This window comes from Sciurus vulgaris (assembly GCF_902686455.1).
Source record: "Sciurus vulgaris genome assembly, chromosome: 17".
Lineage (NCBI taxonomy): Eukaryota > Metazoa > Chordata > Mammalia > Rodentia > Sciuridae > Sciurus > Sciurus vulgaris.
Genome location: NC_136478.1, coordinates 26,537,278 through 26,547,453, shown reverse-complemented (window position 1 = coordinate 26,547,453; position 10,176 = coordinate 26,537,278).

Genomic DNA, 10,176 nt, shown 5'->3' with positions numbered 1-10,176 from the left:
AGATGACAGAGGTGGGGGTTCAGCATAGCACCTGGGACTAGTTAAATCCCTGGTCAAGGGTGGTTGTTATTTCAGGATTCTTGTTGTAGAATCATTACATTCTGCTAGCATATAAATCTCTTCAGGGCAAGGCAGACACCAAACTCTTCCATTCATTTCCCTCTAGAATGTTAAGAGGTGGTGTTCTGACTTGGCCATTTACTTATTCAGTCATCCAGTGACTAGGGACTCTGTTCCAAAATGAGGTCTGTGTTGGGTGCTGGAGATGTGGTGCCCCACGTGGCCAACAAGGCCTCTGCCCCCACGGAGCTCCCAGGCTGCGGAGGGATGGCACTCCAAAGGTAGCCACACAGGTCCCAGGCTGCCAGCTCACTGCATGCAGAAATGGAGGACACAGCAAACCGGTGGCCCGCCGTCCCAAGGCTGTGACCTCGCATCCTGCTGCTCCTTCCAGGTGTCCTTCTGGGACCACACTTCCTGCTTCCTTCAGGTTGAGGTCCTGGGTTTCCTTCTTTCCTTCACTAGAGGCTGGCTGGTCCCTCGAGTCCAGCCTGGATGGCCCGGAACACTCTGTCGAGCCCCCTGCCTTACTGCAGGCTTGTGGACTACAGTAAGATCCAATGGCGATGAGCAGAGGTAACATGGTGAATCCCCTGTAAGGACTCCAGGGTGACACGTGAGGACCTTCTCCTGGAGTAAAGATGCCCACACGTCTGATGTCACTGTGGGTTGTTGCCTACGGTGGTAACGGAAGGAAATCTGCCACAGTTTGGGTTTTGAAGGTCCCTCAAAGACCCATGCATTAAGGCTGCGGTCCCCAGGGGGGTGCTTTCGGGAGATGGTGAGACCTTAAGAGACGGGATTGGTGGGAGGTCTTTAGGTCCCTGGGGCATATTCTCCTTTGCTTCCTGGCCACGAGGGGAGCAGTTTTGCTCTGCCACAAACCCTGCCATCATGCGCTTCCTTGCCACAGGCCCAGAAGCAACGAGGCCAGCCCACCATGGATTGAAACCTCCAAAACCGTGAGCCAAAATGAATTTCTCTCTCTCCACTCTTTTGTTTATTTATTTGTTTATTGTTGTTTTGGGAATTATACCCAAGGGCACTTTACCACTGAGCTACATCCTTAGCCCTTCCTATTTTTTATTTTGAGACAGGGTCTTGCCAAGTTGCCGAGAGCCCACTAAGTTACTAAAGCTGACCTCAAACTCGCCACCCTCCTGCACCAGTCTCCAGTTGCTGGGGTTACAGGCATTAAACGTCACACCCAGCTATAAATCTTTTCTCTTTACAAATTAATTATCTCAGGTATTTAGTTATAGCAACAGAAAGTTGAATAACACGAATGTATTAGTTGCAGTTAGAGGTTACTGAAAAGAAATCTCTTCTGCTCAGAGTTTTAAATTGTAGTTTTATTCTTATTCAGCTATGGTGAGGTCAGCAGATCAGGAGACCACTGCCTTGGGAAAGAGAGTTGATTGCTCACAGACTCACGAGGAGGAGGAGGAACACCATGCTACCCCAGGCAGGGCCACAGGGGAAGCACCAGGGTGGGTCAGGAGGAAAAGAGCAGAAGGAAAACTGGGCAAAAGCTTCTACTGTGGTCTCAGTGAGAACGGGTAAAACAGGGGGAGGCCTAGGACCGACCACTCTGAATAATCTCTGTGGGTGGAGGGTGTGGAGGCTGTCTCTGTTGTCTGGTACTGGCTCTGGGGGACTAGGACAGGGGAATAGTGGCCCAGAACGTAGGAGGCTGACGCAGGCGGCACTTGTGTGTTGTGGGCTCTGGACTGCCTGGGTGAGTTGTTTACTCTCTCTAGGAACTGGCCAGCCAGGGAGAGTCCTCTCCCCAGGGTCAGCAAGGCCTCAGCTGTCAAGAAACCAGAAAACCATGGTGAACCTATCCATCCACCATAAATTTTTAGACCTCTGAATTTTAACCATAGCACCCAGATTAAGATCCCTGTCTAAGAAAACCTCCAGCTCCAGCCAGTGGCTATCCTGTGTTGCCCGATCTTCTAAACTTTCAGGAGAATCCAGAGAGACGGTGTGTGTGTGTGTGTGTGTGTGTGTGTGTGTGTGTGTGTGTGCGCGTGCACACGTGTGCATATGGGCACACACAATTCTTTTTTAGAAATATTAGGGCTGGGGAGATAGCTCTGTTGGTAGAGTGCTTGCCTGTCAAGCACAAAGCCCTGGGTTCGATCCCCAGCACCACAAAAAAAAAAAAAAAAATCAATATTGTATAAATAAATACACATATCTCTGGGCTGTAACAGGTCTGAGGTCACCAGCCAGCAGCCTCTGCCTTTGTTCCTGTCCCAGACTGTCCTGCTCCCCCAGGGTCCTTCTCATCCACAGAGCGTCTCTTATCTTGCTGTAGGAGACAGTGACTCCTCTGATTCTGGGCGTTGTTTCTTTTGCCTGTGAAATTAAACCTCAGATATTCTCCAGGCCTGGTTTCCCCATGATTGTGTTCTATCAATTTATTTTTTGCAGTACGGGGGATGGAACCCAGGGCTGCGCATGCCAGCAAGTGCTCTACCACTGAGCTGCGCCCCCAGCGCCCATGACTGTGTTCCAGGGCCTTGTGCTTACAAGGCAAGCACTCTACCAACTGAGCTCTCTCCCCAGCCCATCAATGTGACTTTTTCAAAGATATTTTTCCCTCAAAGCTTTGCGAGCTTTGAGGTTCAGTCCCCGACTTTGCCGCCTTTTGGCCTTTGAACTTTGCAGTAGTCCCTGACGTCTCCAACCTTCACTTTCTTACTTGCACAACAGGTTAATGACAATTCCTACACCGGGGCTGTTCTCCCCACCCAGGGAGAGGCTGCAAGGGTGGAACTGGCAGAGCTGCTGAGCGCTGTAGGCCAGAGCCAGGAGGCCCGTCTCATGAGGCCTCCCAGCGCCCCTCCCTCCAAAGTCACCACTGTCGCCAATCCCACCTGACTGATGGGAAACCCAAGCGTGAGGATGGAGTCACTTGCCCTTGGTGCCAGGCAGAAAGTCTGATCCCCAAACCTCCTGAGCTGCCTCATTTCAAAGCTCTCACTTTTCAGATGGAGAGATGAAAAACCAGAGAAGGACCGAGACCTGCTCAAGGTCAAATACAGAATAAGACCAAAGCTAGTTTCCTCCCAGCCCTGGAAGCCAGAGCTGGGTTTTATGGCTGCGGTGAGTGGGGCCTTTCTCTGTCCCTACACAGCGGACTCCCTCCTGGAGAGTGAAAACTCAGCGGGAGCCCCTATCTCCCCTGGCTGAGGACATCCTCGGACAGTCACCTGTGCAGCTCTGAGCTCAGTGGTGGGTGGAAAGGATGAGTCCCCTCTAAGGACCCTGACCTGGAACCCCTTGTGTCCTAGAGCAAAGCAAGAGAGACACAGGAAGTTGAATAGGCGGACTCAAGGCTTAATCATGAAACAAAAATCCTTCTTCAGCCCCAGGTTTGCTTGAGAGGGGAATCTTAATTTTTTTGAAGCAAGCAGCGATTGCCAGGATGGTAAATGGTGAGGAAGGAGGCACCAGGTGGTAGCCACTGCTCTTCAGGAAGGCACCCAGGGCGGGGGGACAGTGCTGGGCATCCTCCCACCCAGGGCTTCCATAGTGTGCTGCGGAGCCTCACTTCCCCTCCCTGGTTTAGTTCTCCCTTCCCGGTCCTGGATCAGCAGGCAGGCCAGGACTAGTGCTAGGCCTGAGGAACAAAGAGACAAACAATTCAATACAACATGAGCAAGAGATCTGAACAGAAGAGTCATAAGACAACAGCGACAAATGGCCAAGTTATTATTCATCAGAGAAATAGACATTTAAACTATAATGGAAAGCTGCTATGTCTTCACCAAAGGCTAAAATTAAAAAGGCTGACAAGACTAAATGTTGGCAAGGTACGGGTCTTCTCCTAACTCATTTATGGGAATGTAAAATGGTTATGGTACCTTTGTGGGAGAAATCAAAGCAGGACACAGTGGATTGAGGCACCCCAAAAATATTAGGTGGAGAGTACATGATACACCAGGTTTCAGTCATGTCTACTTAGAGAAGTTTTGACCCTATGCAGAAGTATATCCTTTCACCAGCATCCTTTGAAACCCCACCAGGCCCAAACTCACTAAGTCCTATAGTTTAATGGTGCGCCTATGGTTTTTATTAAAGCAGAACATTACCATCCTATAGATAGGTACCAGGGTCTTCTAGTCCCTAACTCCCTTCCTTTCCCAAAATTGTTTTATTCTTGTCCTTTCCTCTTCTTATAACTGCTTTCTGGGGCTGGGGATATAGCTCAGTTGGTAGAGTACCTGCCTCGCAAGCACAAGGCCCTGGGTTCAATCCCCAGCACTGCAAAAGTTGCTACTCTGCCTGCATCCTTTTAAATTCCTGACAAATAACTGACTTAATCCCACTCCCCAGTTGTGGTTTTTGCCTTTACAACTTGTTTGAAACCTATATACTGTAAGACTGTTTGAATCTTTTTTCCCTAGTTGCAACTCTGATCAGTCTAAATAAACTTTCTTAATCATTTGGTGCCACAGGGGATTCAAGATGGCAGACTAGAGGGTGGCTGCGTTTCATGTTGCTCCAGGACTCAGGACTCAAGAAGAGGAGATATAGAGAGACTTGGGACCAACTCAAAGCAGCCGGGTGAGTCTCTCCCGTTGGGGAGGCATCGCGAATGGGGCGGTAGTCCCCGAATGCAGGGAACTTTGTGAAGTAGATTTGCCCAACGAAGACACCCCTCCCCCTGCTGGAGCAGTGAACGTGGACAACTGAGAGCATCGGAGAGGAGGCCGCTCGGCACACTGCTTGGACTTGGAGCAACCCACCCGGGCTCTGGAAGGCTGCCCAAAGGAGGGGGTGCACGGTGAGCATTTGGACTGAAAGTGACCACTCCTGAACACAGGGGGCTGCCCAGAGGAGAAGGAGAAGCACGGGCTCGGCACGTCGCTTGGACTTGGAGCAGCTGCACCAAGGCTCCGGGCAGCTATCTGGAGGAGCAGCGTGGTGAATAGTTTGGACTCAGAGCAAATGTTCCTGAACACAGGGGGGTGCCTGGAGGAGGAGGAGGAGCGCGGCGGGGTGCCTGGGCTTGGAGTGACTGCACCAGGGCTACGGGTGGCAGTCGGGACGAGTAGGTGCACAGTGAGTTGCTGGGACTCGTGGAGAATGCACCAGAACTCTGGGTGACTGCCTGGAAGAGAAGGAGGTGCGCGGTGGGTCACTTGGACTTAGAGCGACTGCACGGAACACCAGGCGGCTGCCGGAGGAAGAGGCGTGTGGCGGGTCACTGGGACTTGGAGCGACTGTAAGGGGCTCCAGGTGGCTGCTCAGAGGAGGGGCCGCATAGCTAGGCGATTAGGTGCAGAGCAGGGTCCCAGGACCTAGGTGGCTTCTTGGTGGAAGAGCCGTACAGACAAACTAAGGGGCGGAGCGAAGGCTTCAGGACTGCAGGCAGCTTCTCTGAGGAGAGGCAGCCTAAGGAGATTCATCTGCGAAGGGCGAGGCTTCCAGGCCCAGGAGGTAAGACCGGGTCCCTGGGAACATTGCAGAAGAAGGCTGCCCAGCCCAGGCAGTAGTTGTGAATTGAATGGAACCTCTAGGAGGGGAACTGACCAGCAAGACCTCCCCACCGGGTGGGTCTTCCCTGCTGGGTGAGGTTCTCCCACAAGGACTGTAAAACCAGAGACACAGGCCCAAACTGGCCTTGCATCAGCCCACATCCTACTTCCCCTTTGGATGACCATTCGTCAGCAAGTGAAGGTACCTCTGCCCACTAGCAGGGAATATACGCCACCGGAAGGCCACCACCCATAGAGAGGCAGCTTCCTTGTGGAGCACCACATTATCAACTTCCTCCAAGACTTCAGCCTACTGAAGGCTAAGAGGGGATATACTAGAAATCTTCAGGGACATTATAAGTCAATAGAGGAAATCTGCAATATCTCAGCGGTCCACTGATACCTGAACAATATGAGAAAACAAGGAAAGAAAATGCTGCAAACAAATCTAGATGTTACATCAATGAAACCCAACAACAGCATGGCAGAAGAAATGACAGAAAGGGAGTTCAGAATGTACATAATTAAAATGATCAGGGAAGCAAATGACGAGATGCAAGAGCAAATGCAGGCACTGAATGATCGCACCAATCGACAGTTAAAAGAGCAAAACAGGACGCAAAAGATCATTTCAATAAAGAGTTAGAGATATTGAAAAAAAACCAAACAGAAATCCTTGAAATGAAGGAAACAATAAACCAAATTAAGAACTCCATAGAAAGCATATCCAATAGGATAGAACACCTAGAAGACAGAACCTCAGACATTGAAGACAAAATATTTAACCTTGAAAACAAAGTGGACCAAACAGAGAAGATGGTCAGAAATCATGAACAGAATCTCCAAGAACTATGGGATATCATGAAAAGGCCAAATTTAAGAATTATTGGGATTGAGGAAGGCTTAGAGAAACAGACCAAAGGAATGAACAATCTATTCAATGAAATACTATCAGAAAATTTCCCAAATCTGAAGAATGAAATGGAAGATCAAGTACAAGAGGCTTATAGGACTCCAAATATAAAAAATTACAACAGACTGACACCAAGGCACATTATAATGAAAATAACTAACATACAAAATAAAGACAGAATTTTAAAGGCTGCAAGAGAAAAGAATCAAATTACATTCAGGGGGAAACCAATACAGATATCAACAGATTTTTCAGTCCAGACCCTAAAAGCTAGAAGGGCCTGGAACAACATTTTTCAAGCCCTGAAAGAAAATGGATGCCAACCAAGAATCTTATACCCAGCAAAACTTACCTTCAAATTTGATGATGAAATAAAATCCTTCCATGATAAACAAAGCTAAAAGAATTTACAAAAAGAAAGCCAGCATTACAGAACATTCTCAGCAAAATATTCCATGAGGAAGAGATGAAAAACAAAGAAGCAAATAAGCAAAGGGAGGAACTATCCTAAAGGAATTGTCAAATAAAGGAGGAACCAAGTCGTGTCAAAATAAATAAATAAATAAATAAATAAAATGAGCCAAATGACTGGGAATACAAATCATATCTCAATACTAACCCTGAATATTAATGGCCTGAACTCATCAATCAAAAGACATAGACTGGCAGATTGGATCAAAAAGAAAGATCCAACAATATGTTGCCTGCAAGAGACTCACCTCATAGAAAAAGATACCCATAGACTAAAGGTGAAAGGATGGGGAAAAACATACCATGCACATGGACTCAGCAAAAAAGCTGGGGTATCCTTCCTCATTTCAGATAATGTGGAATTCAAGTCAAAGTTAGTCAGAAGGGACAAAGAAGGACATTACATATTGCTTAAGGGAACCATAAATCAGCAAGACATAACAATCATAAACATCTATGCCCCAAACAGTGGCTCATCCATGTATGTCAAACAAATCCTTCTCAATTTCAGAAACCAAATAGATCACAACACAATAATACTAGGTGATTTTAACACACCTCTCTCACCACTGGACAGATCTTCCAAACAAAAATTGAACAAAGAAACCATAGACCTCAATAACACAATCAATAATTTAGACTTAACGGACATTTATAGAATATACCATCCAACCAAGAGCAAATACACTTTCTTCTCAGCAGCACATGGATCCTTCTCTAAAATAGACCATATGTTATGCCACAAAGGTAATGTTAGCAAATACAAGAAGATAGAGACACTACCTTGTATTCCATCAGATCATAATGGATTGAAATTAGAAATAAATGAAAGAGTAAAAAACAGAAGCTACTCCAACACCTGGAGATTAAACAATATGCTATTACATGATGAATGGATAACAGAAGATATTAGGAAGAAAATTTAAAAATTCCTAGAAGTAAATGAGAACAAAGAAACATCATATCAAAATCTTTGGGACACTATGAAAGCAGTACTTAGAGGGAAATTTATTTCATGGAGCGCATTCAATAAAAGAAGTAAAAATCAACAAATAAACGACCTAACACTACAGCTCAAAGCCCTAGAAAAAGAAGAACAGACCAGCACCAAAAGTAGTAGAAGACAGGAAATAGTTAAACTCAGAGCTGAAATCAATGAAATTGAAACAAAAGAAACAATACAAAAAATTGACAAAATAAATAGTTGGTTCTTTGAAAAAATAAACAAAATTGATAAACCCTTAGCCACTCTAACCAAGAGAAGATGAGAGAAAACCCAAATCACTAAAATTCAGAATGAACAAGGAAATATCACAACAGACAGGATTGAAATACAAAACATAATTAGAAGCTATTTTGAAAATCTATACTCCAACAAAATAGAAAATTTCAAAGACATCAACAGATTTCTAGAGACATATTGAATTGCCTAAACTGAACGAGGAGGACATACACAATTTAAATAGACCAATTTCAAGTAATGAAGTAGAAGATGTCATCAAAAGCCTACCAACAAAGAAAAGTCCAGGACCAGATGGGTTCTCAGGAAAGTTCTACAAAACCTTTAAAGAAGAGCTCATTCCAATACTTCTCAAAGTATTCCATGAAATAGAAGAGGAGGGAACCCTCCCAAACTCATTCTATGAAGCCAATATTACCCTGATACCCAAACCAGACAGAGACACATCGAGGAAAGAAAATTTCAGACCAATATCATTAATGAACATTGACGCAAAAACTCTCAACAAAATTTTAGAAAATTGCATACAAAAATATATTTAAAAGATAGTGCACCACGATGAAGTGGGTTTCATCCCAGGGATGCAAGGTTGGTTCAAAATCTGGAAATCAATAAACGTAATTCACCATATCAATAGACTTAAAGTCAAGAATCACATGATTATTTCAATAGATGCAGAAAAAGCATTTGATAAAATACAGCACCCCTTCATGCTCAAAACACTAGAAAAAATAGGGTTGGTGGGAACATTCCTTAACATTATAAAGGCCATTTATGCTAAGCCCATGGCTAATATCATTCTAAATGGTGAAAAACTGAAAGCATTCCCCCTAAAAACTGGAACAAGGCAGGGATGCCCTCTTTCACCACTTCTATTCAACATCATACTTGAAACGCTAGCCAGAGCAATTAGACAAACCAAAGAAATTAAAGGAATATGAACAGGAAAAGAAGAACTCAAACTATCCCTATTAGCTGATGATATGATTATATACTTAGAGGAATCAGGAAATTCCACCAGAAAACTTTTAGAACTCATAAGTGAATTCGGTGAAGTAGCAGGTTACAAGATCAATGCTCATAAATCCAATGCATTTTTATACATAAGTGATGAATCCTCGGAAAGAGAAATTATGAAAACTACCTCATTCACGATAGCCTCGAAAAAAATAAAATACTTGGGAATCAATCTCACAAAAGAGGTGAAAGACCTCTACAATGAGAACTACAGAACACTAAAGAAAGAAATTAAAGAAAACCTTAGAAGATGGAAAGATCTCCCATGTTCTTGGATAGGCAGAATTAATATTGTCAAAATGGCCATACTACCAAAAGTGCTCTACAGATTCAATGCAATTCCAATTAAAATCCCCATGACGTACCTTACAGAAATAGAGCAAGCAATCATGAAATTCATCTGGAAAAATAAGAAACCCAGAATAGCTAAAGCAATCCTTCACAGGAAAAATGAAGCAGGGGGTATCACAATACCAGAACTTCAACTTTATTACAAAGCAATAGTAACAAAGACAGCATGATATTGGTACCAAAATAGAAAGGTAGATCAATGGTACAGAATAGAGGACATGGACACAAACCCAAATAAATACAACTTTCTAATACTAGACAAAGGTGCCAAAAATATGCAATGGAGAAAAGATAGCCTCTTCAACAAATGGTGCTGGGAGAATTGGAAATCCATATGCAACAGAATGAAACTAAACCCATATCTTCACCCTGCACAAAACTCAACTCAAAATGGATTAAGGACCTTGGAATCAGACCAGAGACCCTGCAGATTATAGAAGAAATCTTCAACATGTCAGCCTAGGACCAGACTTCCTCAACAGGACTCCCATAGCACAAGAAATAAAAGAAAGAATCAATAACTGGGATAGATTCAAACTAAAAAGCTTTCTCTCAGCAAAGGAAACTATCAGCAATGCGAAGGAAGAGCCTACAGTTTGGGAGAATATCTTTGCCAATCATACTTCAGAGAG